This window comes from Triticum aestivum, chromosome 1A (assembly GCF_018294505.1).
Source record: "Triticum aestivum cultivar Chinese Spring chromosome 1A, IWGSC CS RefSeq v2.1, whole genome shotgun sequence".
Lineage (NCBI taxonomy): Eukaryota > Viridiplantae > Streptophyta > Magnoliopsida > Poales > Poaceae > Triticum > Triticum aestivum.
The window spans coordinates 270,081,846-270,108,236 of record NC_057794.1 but is presented as its reverse complement, the minus strand read 5'-3'; positions in this window follow the sequence as shown (position 1 = coordinate 270,108,236).

Genomic DNA, 26,391 nt, shown 5'->3' with positions numbered 1-26,391 from the left:
CGATATGGAAACCTTTGCTTGATGCATCGGTACTCCGCGCTTGCGCTTGCCTACTTTGCACCAAAGAGGAAACAAGGACGCTGCACGCGCTGGCGCCCGCCTGGCACCCGCCTGGTCTCGATCGTCATGGCTTAAGGCACCTGCCTTGCCTTGATCTCTCCGCCCCTCGCGAGCCTGCCTAGCGAGTCCGCTCCTGAGGAGGTCTTGCGTCGTCCGCCTCGTGAGGCTTGGTCCCTCGTGAGGGTCTTGAATGCCTTGTTGATGAAGATGGGCCGTACAGGCCTGCTAGCAAAGCAACGCCGTGGGACGCAGGCAGGCAAGTCTGGGGACCCCCGTTCCTAGAACGCCGACACTCGCCGACAATCTTCAATTCTATCGTACACTTCCAACACAAAAACCTTGTTGGTTCCTCTCTCTCTCTCTCTTTGTGTGTGTGTGGGGGTCTTTCTAGTTCACATGCATATATACTCCATGTATAGGTCTCTCTCGCACACAATGTATGATTCTCTAGTCCAAGCTAAATATCTTGGGTGCACTCATCGTACGCACACAAATTCCCTGGGTCGTTTCCCGTAACTCTCTCACGCACTACTCTATCGTCTCAGAGCTCTTCCTCTCTCTCTTAAACTCTCCATCTTCCTGGGTCACACATACACATGCATATCTCACTCGCACTTGATAGACCCATCTAAAACTATATCTCTCTCCCTCGTTCTCTCTCCATCTCATACACACACAATCCCATGCCTAGACAAGTATGATGGTCTCTCACTCAATTCTAGGCACACGCAGTCCCCCCTATATGTATATGACTAGCTAATTCTTAGTCTCCATCACAAACATGTGCATTGTCTATCTCGATTTCTCTCGGGACATCTTTCTATCGCACACGCACCTCGTCCCTCGATCTCCCACCCATATAGTCCCCTCACGATCTCGAGGGGATCTCTCTATCACAAACACACCCTCTCTCCCTCCCCATGCATCCATCTTCTCCATGCGTCCCTCTCGACATTTGTTCCTTGTTGGCCAGACCTCTATTGGACATGTGTTATAGGGGTGTCTCTCTCCGTTGCAAATAATCATGCACTAGCAATCTTCGTGTATCTCCTCACCTCGCTTTTCTATCTCGGAGATGCATGCGTGATATGTTTGCATAAGAAACAAACACACACACTCTCTCTAATTTATCATTTGTTGTCCCTTTCTCTTTCACAGACATACTCTTTTTGCACACTCACTCATTATCCTTCACAACACTTGATCTCTCTCGACTTAGGCACTCTCTTCGGTCCATAGCATATAGATTTATTGAAAAGTAAAACATCACAAAGTTTGACCATGTACGTGGAGAAAAACATGTACATCTAGAACGACAAACATATATCATTAGATTCATCATGAGATGTAGTTTTGTGTGATGTATCTTTGGTATTGTAGATATAAATAATATTTGCATAAACATTGTCAAAGTTTCCAAAGTTTGATTTCTAAAAAATTTATATGCACTACATTATCGAGCGGATGGAATATCTCTTTCCCCCTCTTAGCTATCTAACGCACCACTCAGCCTTATCGGGGCTCCTCTATCTCTCTCAAACTTTACATCTCCTTGGTTCACACATACACATGTCCCGCTCGCGCTACATAGACCCATCTAACACTCTCCGGCGTTTTTCTTTCTCTATGTGACACGCACCCCCCCTAAGTACCATAATCCCTCACTTCATCATAGGCGCACGCCCTCCCCCCTAAGTATGACTATCTCTCACTAGCCATCAGGAACACACGTATTGTCTCCTTCCATCCATACGTCTATCTCAATATCTCTCGGGGTATCTTCTATCGCGCACATACCTTGTCACTTGATCTCCCACCCATGTAGTCCCATCACGATCTCCAAGGGATCTCTCTATGACAAACATACACTCTCTCCTCCCCATATCTGCATTTTCTCCGGATGTCTCTCTCGACCTCTCTCCCTTGTTTGCTAGACCCCTCTTGGCCACGTGCTAGGGGTCTTTCTCACTCGGTTGCAAACAACCACACATTATCTCCTCACCTTGCTTCTGCTGTCGAAGATGCATGCGTGATATGTTTGCATAAGACACACACGCTTTTTCTCTACTTTTATCATGTGTTGTCCACGTCTCTTTCACACACGCACACACAATTTTTTAGTCACTCTTTCTATTTCACACTCTCTCTCTAGTTAGGTACTCTCTCACTTCCATAAGCATATGGATGTTTTGAAAAGTAAAACTTCAGAATAGTTTGACCAGGTATACATGGAGAAAAACATTTACATCTGGAACGATCATTAGATTCATCACAACCTGTACTTACTTCATACTATCATTTATCTTTGGTATTGTAGATATAAGTAATTTCTTTATAAACTTGGTTAAAGTTTCAAAAGTTCGACTTAAAAAAATGTAGGCACTACATTATCGAACGAAGGGAGTAGCTCTTTCTCTCTCTCTCTCTACTATCTCTCATGGGCCTCCCCTCTCACTCGAACTCTCTATACCGATGGATTATACGGTCACTGTGTCAGCGTATAGCTCCGTATATTGTTTAGTTGACCGGTCAACCAGTCCACATGCTGCCTTGTCAGCTCATGTTCTCTATTTTCATGTGCTGGCCCATGTGGCAGTGGGTGAAAATAAGTAAACTAGAGGCCCATCTGACACGTGGTGAAGTAAACAAAGTTGAAACCACTCGGGGTAGCACCCCGCATGCTAGTAAATTGAGGGCACACTTCTTCCGCTGAAGGACGCACTCACGCACACTTAACCACTGCGCGGTGGCATGCACAGAAGGACGTACTCGCGCACACCCAACACACAGCACACACCAGCACACGTGTACAACGATGTCGCCGCCGGCTAAGATGGATGGCGAGGCAACCAACAAGCGGAGGCAGCTCGAGCCAAAACCACATCCGATGAGCCTGGACTTCATCAGCAACCTCCCCGACGACATGATGCTCGTCATCATCGGCCTCCTCCCCACCAAATCTGCTGTGCGGACCACCCTGCTCTCTCGGCGGTGGTGCCCCCTCTGGCGCCGCATCCCCCTCAACTTCACCGTTGACAACTGCCTTTGCGATGGGGATTGCAAACGCATGGCCGCAATCTCCAAGATCCTTTCATCGCACCTTGGGCCAGCCAGACGTCTTGACATCCGCATGTTCAGTGCCAACTGCAAGGTCCAGGCCAAGTTCGACGAGTGGTTCTTATCCCCTGCCCTAGATCAGCTCGAGGAGCTCAGCTTTGAAGCTGGACGATATCGCTCTCTGCCGCCGTCCGCACTCCGCCTCACGCCAACGCTGCGCCGCGCCAGCTTCAGCTCCTTCTATCTTCCCCAGATTAATGTTGCGCCTGCCCTTCTTCTCCCTCAACTCAAGCAGCTCGACCTCTTCGACGTTGGCATCTCGAAGAAGGCTATGGAACCGCTACTCCGCAGCTGTACTGCGCTCGAGTACCTTCGTCTTCAGCAGATCCACGGGTTCATTAGCCTCCACATCGCCTCGATGAATCTCCGATGGATTTATGTGTCTTGCTGGCCCCGCAACAAGACATCAATTGGGAAGAGATCACTCCAGCTGTTCCACGTTATGGTCATTGAGAATGCGCCTTTCCTTGAGAGATTGCTTGTATCTGATCTAGAAGGACCAACAAAAATCAGGGTCATTGACACGTCAAAATTGACAGCATTGGTGAACTCACCTGCCAAATTCTCCGAACTCTTTGTTGGATCTGTAACCGTTCAGGTACAACACTCGTCTTCTTCTACGTCTTCTTGAAGTTCATATTTTTTATTTTCTTCTTGATGTATTTACAAGTGTCATCTAGAAAATGATTCCCACAAGCTTGACCCAGTCTATGCGCACAGTGAAGATCTTGGCAATAAAATCTATCGGCCCCAATATGGATCAAGTTGTTGGATTCCTTACATGCTTTCCATGCACGGAGAAGCTACTCATCAAGGTGAAACTTCTTTCCTATTAGTAAACGGTAATCACAACGTAGCTCAATTTTTTTCGTAATTTTCCCAAATTATGATGATAAGTGTAGTGTTCAAAACTGCATCTACGCACTGCACCGAAAGAAATGTTTTTAGTATTTTTTTCTCACGTGATCACCTGCATCATTTTGTTGTTGTACTACTATAGTAGCCTAGGCTAGTCATAGTGGCAAGTAACTTAGACTAAATCTATGGTTATCCTAAGATCAAGTACTACCTCCGTCCTGGTTTACTCTTCCTATTTTGTAGTATCAAAATTTGAGTATAGATTTAACTGACAAAATGTTAATGCATGTCACTAAAAATTATATCGTTGGATTCGTATTTGAACATAATTTCAAATGGTATAATTTTTGGTGACATGCATTGGCATTTTCTTAGGTAAATATATGGTCAAAATTTTACATTAAATACGAGGTAGTACAAATGTGGGCTATAACGGCCCTCCACTATGTAGGCCAAAACACGTGCCAAATTCACTTGTGATGCATTTGGCATCGATGCCCCTCCATTGCTCACCTGGTGCCCAGTCTGGATCACCTACTTTGCTCTGGTGCCAAATTAACCCACACCGTGAAAAAACACTTGCATGGGAGAGGGAGAGGACTGAGGCAATAAAAACACTTGTTCGAGAGAGTGAGAGGCTGGTGTTGTTGGTTCGATTGATTTGTTTATACATGTGGGTCTATGTGCACAGCGGTGCCAACTCTCTCACATCGCTAGAGCGGTGCCAAAAATCTTTTGATTTGACATCGATGCATATTATGTGGCATACTTTTGAGAAATATGGCATCGGCCACATAGTGGAAGGCAACAAATGCCCAAGCTCTTCACGTGCTCCTAGGTAAATGAGAGGAAGAGAGAGAGAGAGAGAGTGAAAAAATATCACTAGCTAGCCAACCCTATCATATGAGCGAATGATATTGGTACCTCTTGATGACACGACAATCTTATACAGCCAGCTGCTCTAATATGTTCTCTTCTTTTGCAGATAAAAAAAGACCCGAAAGTGAAAAATGTGCTACTCTATAACAATCTCATCGAATTCCTTGATCTCCATCTTATAGAAATTGATTTGATCGACTACCGAGGGAGCACATCTGAGGTTAAATTGGCCAGGTTCTTTGTTCTGGAGGCAAGTGTGCTCAAGGTAATGAGGTTTGGCGTTCTCTAGTGCAACAATGAATGGCGTGCTGATCACTGCAAGTCTCTAAGCCTAAATGACAAAGTCTCCGCAGAAGCTGAATTTGTTTTTGAAACATAAAGTGGCCAGAGACTCAAAAATTTATTTGCCCATTAGTGACTTGTGAGGGCGATGGGTTTTAGTTTGTACGATAATGCTGCATCAACCTAAAGTAACGAAAGTTCTTACGTAAACTTCCTAGTAATTCCCTCTTCGTAGGTGCAGCATTACTCATAACATTTGTAATGTCAGTTTGAAACTTGTAATATTGCCATGTCCTATTCCTGCGTTTAGAAAATCCTGTGAATCAAAGAGGCCCTGAGTTGGTGATGATGTTGTGCCTGCCATCTTTCACCAATAGTCGTCGGATCTAGGTCAGACGCATACAAACCAAACTTTTGTAGTTTTGCAAAAAGATGGCTGCACTTGTTCCATATTTAAAACAACTCCTTGTCTCTCACAATCAGCCGTATCTCCTCCCCACCACATCTACTAGGCCATGGAAAAATCTGGCGCGATGGCCGCTGCCGGCGCCATCCACCCCCAACCTTGGTGTTCCGTGCAATGCACGGGCATCTACGCATGGGAAATTATGTCAAACATGGCTAGTTGTAAGCAGGCTAGCTCTTTAGCCATGATGATAGTGATTGCAGACGGTGGGGCTGACTTTGGTATGCCGAACACGGCGCCTACACTCAGGTGTCATCTCCGACGCAGGGTCTTGTCACTTCACTGTGAGGAGCAACACGTAATAATTTGACCAACGGGTAGTACAGTACTACTACATTGGTAGTACTACTACTAGTACTAGCACCACCGTCTGGATTTAGTAGTACTACCACGTCCGTCTGGATTTAGTATTTGACTAGCAATATCTAGTAAAGCATGTCACAAAAAATATACTACTCCCTCTGTAAATAAATACATGGTGTATTGTTTTATTCGTTTTTGAACGCAGTTCCCGATGATATTATACACTCTCCGGTAGATCGCTCAAATCTAAAGTCTCATCAATCAGACTACTATTATACTCACCGAGCACTCAACTTGGTAAGCTACCAACAAAAAATTGTAATCAAAGACTACTATTGTACTCCCTCCGTACTGGTGCATTAGTCACGTTACGAAAACAAATAGTAATCCCAAAACTTTTAGGCTCGGTGCATTAACTACCCACCTCATTGCCTGTTTTTTGCCACGAAAAAAGAAATCACTCAATAGGAGACGTGGGGTGCGTATGCATTCAATGACTTGAGACTACTTGGCACAACATTTTTGGTTACATGCATTAACATTTTATTAGTTAAATCAACAGTCAAAACATGGCGCAAAATCCAAAGGGGGCCAATAAACCAGTAAACATCAAAGTTCTCTTGTTTGTCCCCAACTAGAGGTCCGGTGAGATGACTATACTACACCGGCACGGAGGGGGACACAGCTTCATTGACTTACTTCACCTACCTTTGGATGTATGACAGGTGGGCACTATAGGTGACTGGCCTACCTGTCATACAGCCAAAGGCAGGTGCAGTTAAGGCACCAGAGCTCAGGCCCACAGAGGGAGGGCTGAGGAGTAGATGGCCAACACACACGTGAATGCAACACAGTCTGCACTTCTCATATAAAGGCTCCCCGCCAGTCCAATCTACGGAATCCTATGCACCTACGCACCCTAACCAAGGGCAAGAGTGATCACTCCAATTGCAAGATCAGTTGACTAGAAGCTAGAACCATGCAGGAAACGAGCGCGAGCATCAGCCGGCTGTGCCAGATGGTCCATGACACCGGCCTGCGGCCCGGCACCAAGGAACATCTCCAGGTCGTGCTTGAGGCAGCCAGGGCGATAGGCTGCTTGGACGGCATCTTCGTCTCCTTGTTCGACGAGGTCCTCGTCGGCTTCCTCGACAAGTTCACCATCGTCAAGAAGCTTGTGGACGACCTTGACATACGCCTCCAGCCCACACGCCCAGGCTCTGTGATGCCCGCCACCCTCAACGACCTCTATGGTGACAACCTCTTCGACGCACTGGTGGCGCTGCGACTGCCCGCCATCGCGCCGGAGAATGTCCACCTCGTGGTCGCGCTCGCCACGCAGCGCCTGGCGCAGCAAGACACCATTGACATAATCACCCATGTCTATGCGCAAATCGTCCACAAGGACTACTACGTGCAAGAGGAGGATGATAGGTCGCTGGCCTTCTTGGACCGCAGGGCCACCTTGGACGACATTGTTCAGAAGCACGTTGAGCTCGCCGCCAAAGCCACTGCTCCTCACATGTCGGTTGGTGACCCGGCACACTAGGGCGTGAGGATGTCATTGATGGATCTGTATGTATCTTTATCTTTCCGTCAAATCCATGTAGTAGTATATGGTACTACTAGTAATTATGTTACCTTTTGCATCAACTTCATAATTTTCGTATGTACTCCAGGCATGAACCGCGCCAGAACCAAACTTCTCAGTACTCTAGGGAAAATCGTTATTTATATCTATCGGTCGCGCCATGGAGCTGAACCAAATTTTACAAGTTACAAGTTCAAAAGGAAAAGCCTGCCTTGTTCGCGTCACACTCCCACACGGTTGGTCCGGCACACCGCTCAAGGGGGAATGCGTGTTGTGTTGCATTTTCACTTACAAGTGGGACCGCAATTGAGCAAACAGACTATCGGCAAACCCTCACCCCGCCCACCAGGTGATGGCTGAGAAAATAGGAGGGAGAAGAGATCGTTGTAGCACAGACTCCAAGAAAATTGGTGTCAGATGGGACTCGTGTGGGTGGCGTGTGCCATACTGCTAGACGTGAATGCTAGTTATGTCCCATGCCACCCCACTATATCGAGGTGCTGGTTATGTAGAGCGAACACATTATCTCCCCAAGAGTACGGTACACCACTATTACTAGTCACATTGTCGCAAAATTTCTTGGAGTCCATGCTCAGCCCTCCTCTCTCTCTCTCTTCTCAGCCAGCCAGCACACGCGCGGAGCCCATCGTCTGTTTGCTCACATGCGGTCCCACATGTCAATGAAAACACAAGAGGACCCACTGAACCTGCACATCTTTCACCTCGACTTGCTAGTGATGAAAAACAAATCCAATAAAGATCTTCGATGGCCGCTTTTGGAGTTACTCAAGAGTAAGATTCTATTTATAGTTTAACCCAAGATGCACATCACGTGGATTCAACTAGCACTCCATTTTCTTGCATGACACGACCTGGATGCTGGATGTCCCACGTGTCGGCAAAAGGAGGAAGAACTCAACCAAATCTTCTAGACATTTAGACCGGATGATTAGGAAACATGGCAAGCCCTGTGCCTACATCATACTATGTACAAGCCCACCTCACGCAGTCACGCTATCACCATATTTCTCGGCCTCCGAGCGACACCTAGCTCTAGTTGATCTAACTAGAACTAACTATTGTGCTAGCATACTCCAATATTAGGTTGGCTCTATGTGATGTGGCAACTTCATATAACCGGATGCTGGCTATACTACTATGGTACTCGAACTCCAAGAAGTGAGTCGAAAACCATTCATAAATTGAGTTTATGAAATGCATATGCGAATGTACCATTCGTTACATACAACAAGTCATCGACACACAATGACAACAAGGATACAAGTTGGATTATAGATTAGTTCCAACAAAACATTCTAGTAAATACTAAAGTTTTCACCACACAACAAATAACAAGCAATGAAATGAACTTCAGCTCAACCAATCCTCAGTGTTGGAAATGCTTGCTTTGAACCATAGATAAGCCTCTGGGAAGGGCCATCTATTGTCAATCTCGAGACCGATGCAGGACTGATCATCCAGGCTGAAGCGGCCTATATCAGGACACATATTGTGATAGCCACGGTAGGGAACCATAGCAATGTCCAAGGTATAGATACAGTTGCTTCTCATAAATGGTAGTAACGTTGTGCCAACAGCAGCTGGATTGCCTTTCACCATCATTGGATAGTTTTGTCCAAGGAAGAGCGAGTTTCCTCCAAGACTATCAATACTGAACCAGGGAGAAGGTGTTAGCGCTAGTACACTAGTATCCATCCCAAATACCCTGCAATGGATGTTGGATTAGGTCCGGAGAGTGCGACCATGGGAGACAACACGTACTTCCTTAGTAACATCAGCAGTGCCCTGTATACAGACAAGAAGAGGTGATCCATCAGAATAAGTTGCCAGGCGCTACTGAGTATATGGGTCCTGCTTGTCCTCATGCTTGTGATCATCACCATCGTCATCTCCCCCTTGGTTATAATTTTTTTCAAGTATAGGTGGTGGAATGTTCATATGACCTTGGAAACACAAGAAGGTTAATTAGTAAAGGGAAACTAGCTAACCCGCATGCATGTGGATGAAAAAATTATATTTACGTGGAAGACAAACGTACCGAAAGGATCAGGATTCCATGAAAAATAGTACCAGGAGTGGTGGCAGCAAACACAAGAGGCTCGTATTAAATTGCATCACAATACTCATCCGTGTATAGAAATTGATTTTTGAGCAATACCCATCGAGGCGTGGAAGTAAGGACGGCAACAAGCTTGTCGAAGATAGCAACTACTTCATAGTTCGTGCAATCCCAAGAGCAGTTGGGAACTCGAAAAATTGATATCTTCCGTAGACAACAGTAACCATGATCGTATTTGAACGTACGTAGATCATCTGTGTGCTCAACCTCAGGGCAGTCTGAGATTTTTGGAAGTGGAACCCGGTGACGAGTATACACATTCACAAGTTCCCACTCGCAGTTGTACCCAATATAAACAACCCAATCTCCATTTGCGCCTGCCCAGGCCTTACCCTTAAGCGGTGGCATCTTAACATCACACATATCATTGTCAAGCGACATTAACTTTCACAAGGCGAGGCTTCCGTCGTCCGCGCGCCAGTGAGCAGAGTCATGGCGAAGAAGATAGGGGAGATCAAATCGCTCATGGACCCTTGGGTTCTTTGTAATGATGTTATTAGTTGAGTCGAGAATGGACTTGAATGAACTTGCCATGATAGCCGTGCTGATGACGTCGCACTGATCAATGAGTTCCTCCACCACGTCATTTTTCTGATCGGGGCAAGAATAACGGGGTCGTTTCTGGCATGTTCCCTCCATAGAGAAGACGATCGAACAATGGCAGAAGGAAGGTTGAAGGCAAATGGAGGAGGGAGGAAGAGCGTGCGACAACAGTTCCAAATCGAGAGGGAAAGGCAAAGAGGCGGTGGACGGTTGCGACGGTACACAAAGAGGCTAGTGGGGAGCGGATGGTTGCCACAGAGGTCAGACACTGACGACAAGGCCGTCCTATCAGACCTAGCTCCCGCGCGGGATGGCCTTCGTCCCCCACACGAGCGAAGCCACTTCGCACCTCCACATAGTTGGTCCGCCACACCGCTAGGGAAATGCGTGCTATCTTGCATATTCACTTAGGCCAACTCCAACGCATGCAGCTCGGATGCGCGCTCGTCCAACCCCCTTTCCTTGATGCCCACGAGCTACCCAACCATGGCTAACTGTTTTGCGCACCCGGTGGCCGGATTTGGAGCGGATCCGATCGGGCTTGAGCTCGCCCGGCTATGGGAGGCCGCGCTGCGCCATGGACTAGCTGGGCACTGGGCTGGAAGGACCCAGAAAGGCCGCAAGGCCGCATGCAGGTACTGAATCCTCCTCTTGCCACTCGGATGTACACCGTCGGTGGTCCGCCGGCAGATACATGAATGGCAGTTGGCCGGACTCGGTGCTGGCCTAAAAGCTCGTCGGTGCACCATTGCCACTCATTACGTGCGACGACTGCCCAAAGAAGGTCTTGCGCCGCGTGTCTACAATGTCGGAACATCCTGGATGGGTGTTCATCAAGTGCTCAACCGATGGGGTATGTGCTACTTTAGCTTCGGTCGTGCTCTCGGATTTGACTAGTTGTGCTAATTAAATTTTTATTGTGTACAATGGATGCAAGTTTTGGTATTGGGAAGAAGAGTACATCGATATATTGCTAGAGCGTAATTTAGTAGATGTTCTAGCACTTTGAGCTAGCATAGATGCTACAGATGAGACTAGTTCACTTGTTGATAGAATAGAGGCTAGACATGAGACTAGATGCGAGGAAGCAACGTCTACTTCTTTACACTCGAAGAAGAAAGAAGCACGCAAGATTGAGCCTCCGCAGATCAATAATAAATGCACCGAGAAGGCACTAATCCAACTTACATGACCAGTTATGGAAGTTGGATATCTTCTAAAATGTATTCTTGTGGTTCTTGTTTTCTTTGGTCCTGCTTTTCTAGTCAAAATTTGGTGATGTATTTCCTTGTACCAAAAATCAATGATGAAGAAAAGATATGTGTTTGCAAAGAAAAATGTACGCGGACGAGATGCGGCCGGGATGCGTCCGCATGTTGGTCGCACGGCCACCGCATCCGAGAAATGGCCCAGACACGACTGTTGGGGAACGCAATAATTTCAAAAAAAAATCCTACGCACACGCAAGATCATGGTGATGCATATCAACGAGAGGGGAGAGTGTTGTCTACATACCCTCGTAGACCGTAAGCGGAAGCGTTATGACAAAGCGGTTGATGTAGCTGTACGTCTTCACGATCGACCGATCCTAGTACCGAAAGTATGGCACCTCCGCGATCTGCACACGTTTGGCTCGGTGATGTCCCACGAACACACCATCCAGCAGAGTGTCGAGGGAGAGCTTCGTCAGCACGATGACGTGATGACGGTGATGATGATGCTACCGGAACAGGGCTTCGTCTAAGCACCGCTACGATATGACCGAGGTGGATTATGGTGGAGGGGGGCACCGCACATGGCTGGAAACAATCAACTTGTGTGTCTATGGGGTGCCCCCTGGCCACGTATAAAAAGGAGCAAGGGGAGGAGGCCGGCGGCCTCATAGGGTGCGCACCAAGGGGGTAATCCTACTCCTACTAGGAGTAGGTTCCCCCTTTCCTAGTCCAACTAGGAGGGGAAGGAAAGAGGAGGAGGGGAGAAGGAAAGAGGGGGCCGGACCCCAAAGCCTTAAACCAATTTGGTTTGGGCCTAGGGGGCGCACCCCACACTTCCTTGCTGCCCTGTATTTCCACTAAGGCCCATGAAGGCCCATTGACCCTCCCTGTGAATTCCCGTAACTCTTCGGTACTCCGAAAAATACCTGAATCACTCGGAACCTTTCCGATATCCTAATATAGTCTACCAATATATCGATCTTTACGTCTCGACCATTTCGAGACTCTTCGTCATGTCCCCGATCCCATCTGGGACTCCGAACTACCTTCGGTACAACAAACACTTAAACTCATAATACCGATCGTCACCGAACATTAAGCGTGCGGACCCTACGGGTTCGAGAACTATGTAGACATGACCGAGACATGTCTACAGTCAATAACCAATAGCGGAACCTAGATGATCATATTGGTTCCTACATATTCTATGAAGATCTTTATCAGTCAAACCGCATAACAACATACGTTGTTCCCTTTGTCATCGGTATGTTACTTGCCCGCGATTCGATCGTCGGTATCTCAATACCTAGTTCAATCTCGTTACCGGCAAGTCACTTTACTCGTTCCGTGATACATCATCCCGCAACTAACTCATTAGTCACATTGGTTGCAAGGCTTATAGTGATGTGCATTACCGAGAGGGCCCAGAGATACCTCTCCGACAATCAGAGTGACAAATCCTAATCTCGATCTATGCCAACTCAACAAGTACCATCGGAGACACCTGTAGAGCACCTTTATAATCACCCAGTTACATTGTGATGTTTGGTAGCACACAAAGTGTTCCTCCGGTATTCGGGAGTTGCATAATCTCATAGTCATTGGAACATGTATAAGTCATGAAGAAAGCAATAGCAACAAATAAACGATCATCATGCTAAGCTAACGGATGGATCAAGTCAATCACATCATTCTCTAATGATGTGATCCCGTTAATCAAATGACAACTCATGTCTATGGTTAGGAAACATAACCATCATTGATTCAACGAGCTAGTCAAGTAGAGGCAAACTAGTGACACTCTGTTTGTCTATGTATTCACACATGTACTAAGTTCCTGGTTAATACAATTCTAGCATGAATAATAAACATTTATCATGATATAAGGAAATATAAATAACAACTTTATTATTGCCTCTAGGGCATATTTCCTTCAGTCTCCCACTTGCACTAGAGTCAATAATCTAGTTCACATCGTCATGTGATTTAACACCAATAGTTCACATCTTTATGTGATTAGTTCACATCTCCATGTGACTAACACCCAAAAGGGTTTACTAGAGTCAATAATCTAGTTCACATCGCTATGTGATTAACACCCAAAGAGTGATCATGTTTTGCTTGTGAGAGAAATTTAGTCAACGGGTCTGCAACATTCAGACTCGTATGTACTCCCTCCGTTTCTTTTTAGTCTGCCTATAAGATTTGGTCAAAGTCAAACATTGTTAACTTTGACTAGGTTTATATGAAAAAGTATCAAGATTCACAATATGAAATCAACGTTGTTAGATGCATCGTGAAATTAATTTTCATACCATATAATTTTAGTATCGTAGATGTTGATATTTTTTCTATAAACTTGGTCAAACTTAACAAAATTTGACTTTGACTATATCTTATATGCAGACTAAAAAGAAACGGATGGAGTATTTCGCAAATTTCTATGTCTACAATGCTCTGCATGGAGCTACTCTAGCTAATTGCTCCCACTTTCAATATGTATCCAGATCGAGACTTAGAGTCGTCTAGATCGATGTAAAAAGCTTGCATCGATGTAACTCTTTACGATGAACTCTTTCATCACCTCCATAGCCGAGAAATATTTCCTTAGTCCTCTTCGTGCAAGAGGAATTATAGACTTCACAAACAAAATTTGTCTTTCACTCTGTACTGAATGTTGGCCCAGAGAAGCATCCATGTTAGTAGTAAGAACATATGTTTTTTCTAGATCTTTGCTTTTGGAGCTACATATTTGTATATGATCTGTGAATCATTGAGATGCATTAACATGTTACTAGTTGGTTGTGAATTTGGGCTACTAATGTGAACATATTACAATGCCAGGCCTGTGAGTCTCGTGTGAACATTTTGAACGGATCGGCTCTCTTACTACTGTGCACAGCATGATCCTTATTTCTGTGTTCTCAGTGTTTACAAGTTACTAGTAGTTCCTTATTTCTATTCGCTCCGTGTTTACAAGTTACTTATCGATCACTAGCTAGCCTACTAATACGCTCCTGGCAGTTTTAGTTGCGACGCAAGATCCAAAGGTGGCAGTTTTTTGAATAAAAATGCCTACCTCTAAAGAAACTGAGAAGCTCCTCTGAAGAAAATGCCATGCGAATCTGAAGATACTGCCAGCAAAAAACTTCACAAATGCCTTATCTCCCAGCGAACGTTCATCAGCTAATGCGATCCTACACGTCCACTATCCGACCTACTCGATCCTAAATGTACACTATCAGGCCTACTCGATCCTACACGAATAAATAGCGGATCACGCATGTACTACCTCCATTCCGGGTTGCAGGGCTCAATTCAAAAATATCACCAACAAAGGTATATGATGATTGGTGGAATCATTTTTGACATGGAGGGAGTACCTCATCTGGATGATTCGAGTGCACTCGTTTGACCATCATGCTGATGTGCGACCCAGCACGGACGGGACGAAACGACACATCAGTTTTTCCAGTTTTCCATGGTAAGCTGGCGCGCTAAGCCATGCATGCTTATGCATTGAATTCCAATGACCGTCACGTTTCCCGCGACACACTGCTTCAACTACCTTCCGCCTATAATTACTGGTTCCCGGCGTTCTCCGGTAGCACCGTCAGCCAACTCGCCCTATCGGCTCCCCTCACAACCCCCACCGGCCCGACGTCGCTCGCCACTTGCCCTCGCTCCCACCACGTCCGTCATGCCCCCGACCGTCCACAATAGGCGATGCTAGAGGCGCTCACCGCCGGAGCTAGTGTTTGGTTATTCACCAGAAGGAAGACGGAGGGAGGAGGCATTTTATCGGTCTTTTAGATGGCAATGCGGAGTACGAGGACTTGTTGGAGCGCGACTGCCTGGTGGAGGATTAGCGTATAGCCGATTTGCGCAGCCAGCGGGGCATGGAACAGCATCGCACCGCCGCTCTATGTCGCCAGCAGAGCGCCCGCGACTGGGCTGACTACGTGGAGGCCGGCGCCCGGCGAATAGCCCTAGAGGCCGGCCTGTTGGACATGGGTCGGACTATTGGGCCATGAAGATGCAAGATAAAAGACTTTCTCCCATGTCTGGATATGACTCTCCTTTGCGTGGAAGGCAAGCTAGGTGGCCGGATGTACTATGTAACCGACTTTGGACAACCCTAGTCCCCTCAGGTGTCTATATAAACCGGAGGGTTTAGTCCGTAGAGACAATCGTAATCATATAGGCTAGACTTCTAGGGTTTTAGCCCTTACGATCTCGTGGTAGATCAACTCTTGTAACCCCCATACTCATCAATATTAATCAAGCAGGACATAGGGTATTACCTCCATTGAGAGGGCCCGAACCTAGGTAAAACTTCGTGTCCCTTGTCTCCTATTACCATCAACCTCAGACGCACGGTTCGGGACCCCCTACCCGAGATCCGCCGGTTTTGACACCGACACTGGTGCTTTCATTGAGAGTTCCACTGTGTCACCGTCAGAAGGTTCGATGGCTTCATCCATCATCTGCAACGATGCTGCCCTAGGGGAGGTTTTTCTCCCAGGCCAGATCTTCGTATTCGGCGGCTTCGCACTGTGGGCCAACTCGCTTGGTCATCTGGAGCAGATCGACAACTACGCCCCGGGTCACCAGATTAGTTTGGAAACCTAGATTATGTCGCTGATATCCGAGGAGACTTGATCTTCCAAGGATTCATGACCCCAACCTCCGCTCTAGCCTTAGAGCTGGAGCGCCTCGCCAATACCGAAGACGAGATTTTTAAACCCGCCAAACTATCTGTGGCCACTAGGCCCAGTACGGGAGAGCCGGGCTCTTCCCCGGACGCCGGCTCCGAACTCTCGGAGTCAGCATCATGTGAGCTCGGCCAAGGAATTCCTTTCCTGCCATAATGCACGAATTCTTTTCTCCCTCAACAAACCTCGCCTTTAAGAGAGGCTCTGGACTTGATGCGATCCCTCGTGATTACGGAGGAGCAACGTACGAACTACGCCCAACCCGGACTAGGGGCTGAGAGCGGGGAATTTTACGTCCCACCCACCACCCACTTCATCGTCATAGTAGAGGACTTAACTGACATGCTCGATTACGACTCCGAAGACATCGACAGTATGGACGATGATGCCGGAGAGGAGCAAGCCAAAAACCAACCGTTTACCGGACGCTGGATGGCCACCTCTTCGTATGACGTGTACATGGTGGATGCACCCAAGGAGGGTGACGTCGATAAAGAGAAAAATCCAGTAGAGGATAAACCTCCCGAGATACAACAATAGCATCGATGCCGCCGCTCTAAATCATGCTGCATCAAAGACAGCAATACCGGAACGAGAGACAACAACACTCCAGATGATGCCGAAGACCAAGAAAATCCCGTCGAGCAATACTTCGGACAAGACGGTCAGGAGGATGGGCGAGTTAGACTTGATGAACAGGCTACAAACGAAGACTCGGAGGACAGTAATTATCTTCCACCCTCCGAGGATGAGGTGAGCCTTGGCGACGAAGACTTTATCGTGCCTGAGGAACCTCTCGAGCAGGAACGCTTTAAGCAACGGCTAATAGCCACTGCAAGGAGCCTAAAAAGAAGTAGCAACAGCTTCAAGCTGACCAAGATCTGCTCAACGAAAGATGGACTGATGTCCTGGCAGCAGAAGAATACAGCCTCGAGCGCCCAACCAAAAGTTACCCGAAGCGTAAACTGCTACCTCAATTCGATGACGAGGCACCTGAGCTCATACCATCAGTGCGTAATGCGACTTATCGACCACCACGTGGCCGGGACAAAACGGCAACTCAAGCCGAACACCGGCCCGTCCTACCTCGCCGTAAAGGCAGAGACAAAACTGCTCAGGGATACACATATGACCTACGGCAGGACCTGGAGAATAAAGCAGGTCCGGCAAGATTGATCTACGGATCGCGGGGGTGTGCCCCGACACGCGACGATGGCTATCAAGCCGAACATGGCAAGCACAATTGCGTCTGAGCCAAAAATCACAGACGAACTCCATCCGAACTACGTCACGATCTGGCCCGATATAGAGGCGCCGCACACCCCCTCCGCTTCATTGATGAAGTAATGGAACATGAATTCCCAGAAGGGTTCAAACCCTTGAATATCGAATCATATTATGGAACTACAGATCCCGCGGTATGGATTGAAGACTTTATTCTCCATATTCATATGGCCCGCGGCGATGATCTTCATGCCATCAAATACCTCCCCCTAAAACTCAAGGGGCCAGCCCGACACTGGCTGAACAACCTGCCTGAAAACTCCAATGGCAGCTGAGAGGACTTGGAAGAAGCCTTCCTTGACAACTTCCAAGGTACATATGTTCGACCTCCGGATGCCGACGACTTAAGTCACATAATTCAACAGTCCAGAGAGTCAGCCAGGAAATTCTGGACTAGGTTCTTAACCAAAAAGAACCAGATCGTCGACTGTCCAGATAGCTCACCCGACACCTCGACCAAGAAAAGCCAAAGTCCATGGCAGCCCTCACAGCACTTATGACCCGCTTTTGCGCGGGCGAAGATAGCTGGTTAGCCCGTAGCAATAACAATGCAAGCGAACCTGGCACTTCAGAAGCTAGAAATAGCAACGGCAAGCCCCAACGCAACAAGAACAAGCGTCAAAACAACGGTGACAATACCAAAGACACGACAGTCAACGCCGGATTCAGTGGCTCCAAGTCCGGTCAGTGGAAGAAGCCATATAAAAGAAATAATCAAGGCCCTTCTAGCCTGGACCGCATACTCGATCGTCCATGTCAGATCCATGGCACCCCTGATAAACTAGCCAATCATACTCACCGGAGTTGTTGGGTCTTCAAATAGGCCGGCAAGTTAAATACCAAAGACAAGGAGAAGGGGTCGCAAAGCAAGAATGGTGATGAGAAGCCCCGTCCACCGAACATAGGGGGGCAGAAGAAGTTTCCCCCTCAAATCAAAATGGTGAACATGATATACGCTACCCATATCCCCAAGAGGGAGCGCAAGCGCGTGCTCAGGGACGTCTATGCGATAGAGCCAGTCGCCCCAAAATTCAACGCATGGTCGTCATACCTGATCACCTTTGATCGCAGGGACCACCCGACCAGTATCCTTCATGGCGGTTCAGCCGCACTGATCCTCAACCCAATAATTGATGGATTCCACCTCACACGAGTCCTCATGGACGGTGGCAGCAACCTCAACCTGCTCTATCAGGATACAGTGCGCAAAATGGGCATCGATCCATCAAGGATCAAGCCCACCAAAACTACCTTTAAAGGAGTTATACCAGGTGTAGAGGCCCACTACTCGGGCTCAATGACATTGGAGGTCGTCTTCGGATCTCCGGACAACTTCCGAAGCGAAGAGTTAATCTTCGATATCACCCCCTTCCGTAGTGGCTATCATGCACTGCTCAGACGAACCGTGTTTGCTCGATTCAATGCGGTGCCGCACTATGCTTATCTCAAGCTCAAGATGCCCGGACCAAGAGGTGTCATAACAGTCAATGGAAACACGGAGCGCTCCCTCCATACTGAGGAGCACACCGTTGCACTGGCAGCAAAGGTATAGAGCGGCCTTCACAAGCAGAACCTTAATTCGGCGGTCATACTCCCGAACACTGTCAAACGAGTCCGGACTACTTTGCGGCAGGACAATCCAGCTCGTCAGGAGCTCAATTAGCAATTCGACCTTTGTCTCAGTCCCGACCAAGTGGCGGCATACATACCGCGCATGCATAAATACGCACTAAAAATACAATGGGCAGAGACGGAGACATAACCAGACTGTGGTCCACAATATGGCTCGACCTTCCTTGGACACTCATACTTTTACTTTACTTTTTATCCTTTTCAGGTTTCTTTTCCACAGGCCCCTCTCGACAGCCTCATAATCTGTCCTTTCAAAGAACGGATATACCAAGGTAGCAAGTAGCACAGACGTGTGGGGGAATCTCTAGATGTTCTTCTCAACGATCATTCTACCTGCTTTCAGGACTGGTACGCAACTCCTCCTTAGTCTTGGCACGTTAAATAGCCACTGTTGCTTATCACACTATTTGTACAAAATACGCTTTGACGTATTAATCAAACTATAATGGAAACAATTTGCGGCCCAACTTTTGCAGCACTAGCTTGCTACTTCATTTTTTTCTTGATATCTTATCAATTGCACTCGTACACTTTGGTACACCTTAAATCGCTAGGAGCTTTACTCCTCTCCATTCTATGGCAACAAAGTCTGAACACTTTTACAATACAGTTTGGCACCCCGAAATTCAGCATTATATGCATTGGCTCCGAATCATGTCTTTGGTCAATAGTTAGGTTGCCCGGCTCCTGTGCTTACTACCTTACGTTCCGCTCTATCGGCTAGGGTAGTAAAGGGAGAACTAATGTGACTGTGTCCTGGTTTATCTGGATGATCACCTCAGTAGAGAAAGCCGAAAACTGATTGTCATGATGCGGTGTGAGCTGGTCAGCTATTTGGAGGTTAGAAATCTTTTCCGATTTTTTCCGTATTATGCGACGAATCGGTCTTTACCCGATTAGGTGTTTACAACACCCTAGTTCGGTATCACAAATATTAGGGGCTGCGCCTAAAATTCTATTGTCAAACTCCTATAGCTAAGTGAGGGTGATAAAGCCACATAGTCCGATGATACGTCTCCAACGTATCTATACTTTTTGATTGCTCCATGCTATATTATCTTCTGTTTTGGATGTTTATGGGCTTTATTATACACTTTTATATTGTTTTTGGGACTAACCTATTAACCCAGATCCCAGTGCCAGTTTCTGTTTTTCCCTTGTTTTAGAGTATCACAGAAAAGGAAAATCAAACGAAGTACAATTGACCTGAAACTTCACAGAACTTATTTTTGGAAGGAAAGCAACCCGGGAGACTTGGAGTCCATGTCAAGGAAGCTTCGAGGAAGCCACGAGGTAGGGGGGCGCACCCAACCCCTTGGGCGCGCCCTCCACCCTCGTGGGCCCCTCGTGGCTTCCCTGATGTATTTCTTCCGCATATATATCTCCATATACCCTAAAACAATCGTGGAGCACAATATATCGGGAGTTCCGCGCCAGAAGCCTCCATAGCCACCGAAAGCCAATCTAGACCCATTCCGGCACCCTGTCGGAGGGGAAATCCCTCCCCGGTGGCCATCTTCATCATCTCGGTGCTCTCCATGACGAGGAGGGAGTAGTTCTCCCTCGGGGCTAAGGGTATGTACCAGTAGCTATGTGTTTGATCTCTCTCTCTCGTGTTCTTGAGGCGATACGATCTTGATGTATCATGAGCTTTGCTATTATATTTGGATGCTATGATGTTTCTTCCCCCCTCTACTCTCTTGTAATGGATTTAGTTTTCCCTTTGAAGTTATCTTATCGGATTGAGTCTTTAAAGATTTGAGAACACTTGATGTATGTCTTGCCATGCATATCTGTGGTGACAATGGGATATCACGTGATTCACTTGATGTATGTTTTGGCGACCAACTTGTGGGTTTCGCCCATGAACTTATGCATAGGGGTTGGCACATGTTTTCGTCGTGATTCTCCGGTAGAAACTTTGGGGCACTCTTCGAAGTCCTATGTGTTGGTTGAATAGATGAATCTGAGATTATGTGATGCATATCGTATAATCATACCCACGGATACTTGAGGTGACATTGGAGCATCTAGGTGACATTAGGGTTTGGGTTGATTTGTGTCTTAAGGTGTTATTCTAGTACAAACTCTAGGGTTGTTTGTGACACTTATAGGAATATCCCAACCGATTGATAGGAAAGAATAACTTTGAGGTGGTTTCGTACCCTACCATAATCTCTTCGTTTTTTCTCCGCTAAAAGTGACTTTGGATTGACTCTTTGTTGCATGTTGAGGGATAGTTATGTGATCCAATTATGTTATTATTGTTGAGAGAACTTGCACTAGTGAAATTATGAACCCTAGGACTTGTTTCCTAGCATCGCAATACCGTTTACGCTCACTTTTATCATTAGTTACCTTGCTGTTTTTATATTTTCAGATTACAAAAACCTTTATCTACCATCCATATACCACTTGTATCACCATCTCTTCGCCGAACTAGTGCATCTATACAATTTACCATTGTATTGGGTGTGTTGGGGACACAAGAGACTCTTTGTTATTTGGTTGCAGGGTTGCTTGAGAGAGACCATCTTCATCCTACGCCTCCTACGGATTGATAAACCTTAGGTCATCCACTTGAGGGAAATTTGCTACTGTCCTACAAACCTCTGCACTTGGAGGCCCAACAACGTCTACAAGAAGAAGGTTGTGTGGTAGACATCAAGCTCTTTTCTGGCATCGTTGCCGGGGAGGTGAGTGCTTGAAGGTATATCTTTAGATCTTGCAATCGAATCTTTTTGTTTCTTGTTTTAGCACTAGTTTAGTTTATAAAAGAAAACTATAAAAAAATGGAATTGAGTTTGTCTCATACGCTTCACCTTTTTAATATCTTTCGTAAGTATGATGGAAAGGAAAATTGTCCTCAAATGCTGGAAGAAGAATTAATAGAATGCTTGGCATAAAATATGTGAATGATGAGCATGATTGCAATGTTGTTTGTATGAATTCCTTGAATATCCATGATGCTAATGATATGCAAAGCCACAAGCTTGGGGAAGCTATGTTTGATGAAGATGATATTTTTTGTCCCCCAAGTTTTGATGAGCAAATTTAGTATGATGATAGCATGCCTCCTATTTATGATTATTATATTGACGAAAGTGTATTTGGAGAGGTCATGACTTTATTTAGCAATGATTCCACTAGTTTGGAAGAAGTTCCAATTGATTATGAGAACAAAGTTGCTATCTATTATGATTATTGTGATGACTTGTATGCTATAAAGAATAATGATATCCATGAAACTTGTCATCATGATTTTAGTTTTCAATTGGATTATGCCTCACATGATAATTATTTTATTGAGTTTGCTCCCACTATTATTCATGAGAAGAATTTTGCTTGTGTGGAGAGTAATAAAATTTCTACGCTTGTGGTTCATGAAAAGAATGCTTTAGGTGCTGTTTATATTGTTGAATTCATTCATGATGCTACTGAAAATTATTATGAGGGAGGAACTTATGCTTGTAGGAATTGCAATAATATCAAGTTTCCTCTCTATGTGCTTAAAGTTTTTGAAGTTATGCTTGTTTTACCTTCCTATGCAAGTTGATTCTTGTTCCCACAAGTTGTTTGCTCAAAAAATTCCTATGCATAGGAAGTGGGTTAGACTTAAATGTGATAGTCATATTCTTCATGATGCTCTCTTTATATTTCAATTCTTATCTTTTATGTGAGCATCATTGAAATCATCATGCCTAGCTAGGGGCATTAAACGATAGCGCTTGTTGGGAGGCAACCCAATTTTAATTTAGCTCCATGCTTTTTGTTACTGTTTAGTAATAAATAATTCATATATCCTCAGTTTATATGTGGTTTTATGCTTTTAATTAGTGTTTGTGCGAAGTAGAACCGTTGAGAAGACTTGGGGAAAGTCTTGTTGATCATGCTGTAAAAAACAGAGACTTTAGCCCTCACGATAATTGTTGCCATTTTTTATTGGAGAGTGATATTTGGTTAATTCTTTTTTCAGATGATTAATAGATAAATTACTCAGGTCCACCAATTTATTTTAGAATTTTATGAGATCCGGAAGTATACGTTTGATCCAGATTACTAAAGACTGTTCTGTTTTTGATAGATTCTGTTTTCTATGTGTTGTTTGCTTATTTTGATGAATCTATGAGTAGTATAGGAGGGTATGAACCATAGATAAGTTGAAATACAGTAGATATTACACCAATATGAATTTAGAATGAGTTCACAACAGTACATAAGTGGTGATTTATTTTCTTATACTAACGGAGCTTACGAGTTCTCTGTTAAGTTTTGTGTTGTGAAGTTTTCAAGTTTTGGGTAAAGATTCGATGGACTATGGAATAAGGAGTGGCAAGAGCCTAAGCTTGGGGATTACCAACGCACCCCAAGGTAATATTCAAGGACAACCAAAAGCCTAAGCTTGGGGATGCCCCAGAAGGCATCCCCTCTTTCGTCTACTTCCATCGGTAACTTTACTTGGAGCTATATTTTTATTCACCACATGATATGTGTTTTGCTTGGAGCGTCATTTTATTTTATTTTGTTTAGATTTCTGTTTGAATAAAGTACCAAGATCTTAAATTCTTAAATGTTAGAGAGTCTTCACATAGTTGCATAATTATTCGACTACTCATTGATCTTCACTTATATCTTTCGGAGTAGTTTGTTGTTGCTCTAGTGCTTCACTTATATCCTTTTAGAGCACGGTGGTAGTTTTGTTTTGAAGAAATAGATGAAATCTCATGCTTCACTTAGATTATTTTGAGAGTCTTAAATAGCATGGTAATTTGCTTAAATAATCCTAATATGCTAGGTATTCAATATTAGTAAAAACTATCTTATGAGTATTTTGAATACTAAGAGGTGTTTGGTGCTTGATGATTGTTTTGAGATATGGAGGTAATAATATCAAAGTCGTGCTAGTTGAGTAGTTGTGAATTTGAGAAGTGCTTGTGTTGAAGTTTTCAAGTCCCGTACCATGCACGTATGGTAAACGTTATGTAACAAATTTGAAACATGAGGTGTTATTTGATTGTCTTTCTTATGAGTGGCGGTCGGGGATGAGCGATGGTCTTTTCCTACCAATCTATCCCCCTAGGAGCATGCGCATAATGCCGAGGTTTTTGATGAATTTTAGATTTTTGCAATAAGTATGTGAGTTCTTTATGACTAATGTTGAGTCCATGGATTATACGCACTCTCACCCTTCCATCATTGCTAGCCTCTTCGGTACCGTGCATTGCCCTTTGTCACATTGAGAGTTGGTGCAAACTTCGCCGGTGCATCCAAACCCTGAGATATGATACGCTCTTTCACACATAAACCTCCTTATATCTTCCTCAAAACAGCCACCATACCTACCTATTATGGCATTTCCATAGCCATTCCAAGATATATTGCCATGCAACTTTCCACCATTCCGTCTATCATGACACATTCATCATTGTCATATTACTTAGCATGATCATGTAGTTGACATAGTATTTGTGGCAAAGCCACCGTTCATAATTATTTCATACATGTCACCCTTGGTTCATTGCATATCCCGGTACACCGCCGGAGGCATTCATATAGAGTCATCTTTGTTCTAGTATCGAGTTGTAAATAAATAAAAGTGTGATGATCATCATTTTCTAGAGCATTGTCCCAAGTGAGGAATATAAAAAAAGAAAAGAAAAGAGAAAGGCCATAAAAAAGAGAAGGCCCAAAAAAAGAAAAAGGCCATAAAAAAGAGAAGGCCCAAAAAAAGAGAGAATGGACAATGCTACTATCCTTGCCACACTTGTGCTTCAAAGTAGAACCATAATCTTCATGATAGAGAGTCTCTTGTTTTGTCACTTTCATATACTAGTGGGAATTTTTCATTATAGAACTTGGCTTGTATATTCCAACAATGGGCCTCCTCAAGTGCCCTAGGTCTTCGTGAGCAAGCAAGTTGGATGCACACCCACTTAGTTTCTTTTGTTGAGCTTTCATACATTTATAGCTCTAGTGCATCCGTTGCATGGCAATCCCTACTCCTTGCATTAAAATCAATCGATGGGCATCTCCATAGCCCATTGATTAGCCTCAATGATGTGAGAATTTCTCCTTTTTTTTCTTCTCCACATAACCCCCATCATCATATTCTATTCCACCCATAGTGCTATGTCCATGGCTCGCGCTCATATATTGCGTGAAAGTTTATAGGTTTGAGATTACTAAAGTATGAAACAATTGCTTGGCTTGTCATCGGAGTTGTGCATGATGAGAGTATTCTTGTGTGACAAAAATGGAGCATGACTAAACTATATGATTTTGTAGGGATGAACTTTCTTTGGCCATGTTATTTTGAGAAGACATGATTGCTTAGTTAGTATGCTTGAAGTATTATTATTTTTATGTCAATATGAACTTTTATCTTGAATCTTTCAGATCTAAATATTCATACCACAATTACGAAGAATTACATTGAAATTATGCCAAGTAGCACTCCGCATCAAAAATTCTGTTTTTATCATTTACCTACTCAAGGACGAGCAGGAATTAAGCTTGGGATGCTGATACGTCTCCAACGTATCTATAATTTTTGATTGCTCCATGCTATATTATCTTCTATTTTGTATGTTTATGGGCTTTATTATACACTTTTATATTATTTTTTGGGACTAACCTATTAACCCAGAGCCCAGTGCCAGTTTCTGTTTTTTCCCTAGTTTTAGAGTATCGCAGAAAAGGAAAATCAAACGGAGTCCAATTGACCTGAAACTTCACGGAACTTATTTTTGGAAGGAAAGCAACCCGGGAGACTTGGAGTCCACGTCAAGGAAGCTTCGAGGAAGCCACGAGGTAGGGGGCGCGCCCACCCCCCTGGGTGCGCCCTCCACCCTCGTGGCCCCCTCGTGGCTCCCCTGATGTATTTCTTCCGCATATATATCTCCATATACCCTAAAATGATCGGGGAGCACAATAGATCGGGAGTTCCGCCGCTAGAAGCCTCCGTAGCCACCGAAAGCCAATCTAGACCCGTTACGGCACCCTATCGGAGTGGGAATCCCTCTCCGGTGGCCATCTTCATCATCCCGGTGCTCTCCGTGACGAGGAGGGAGTAGTTCTCCCTCGGGGCTGAGGGTATGTACCGGTAGCTATGTGTTTTATCTCTCTCTCTCGTGTTCTTGAGGCGATACAATCTTGATGTATCGCGGGCTTTGCTATTATATTTGGATCCTATGATGTTTCTTCCCCCCTCTACTCTCTTGTAATGGATTGAGTTTTCCCTTTGAAGTTATCTTATCGGATTGAGTCTTTAAAGATTTGAGAACACTTGATGTATGTCTTGTCGTGCG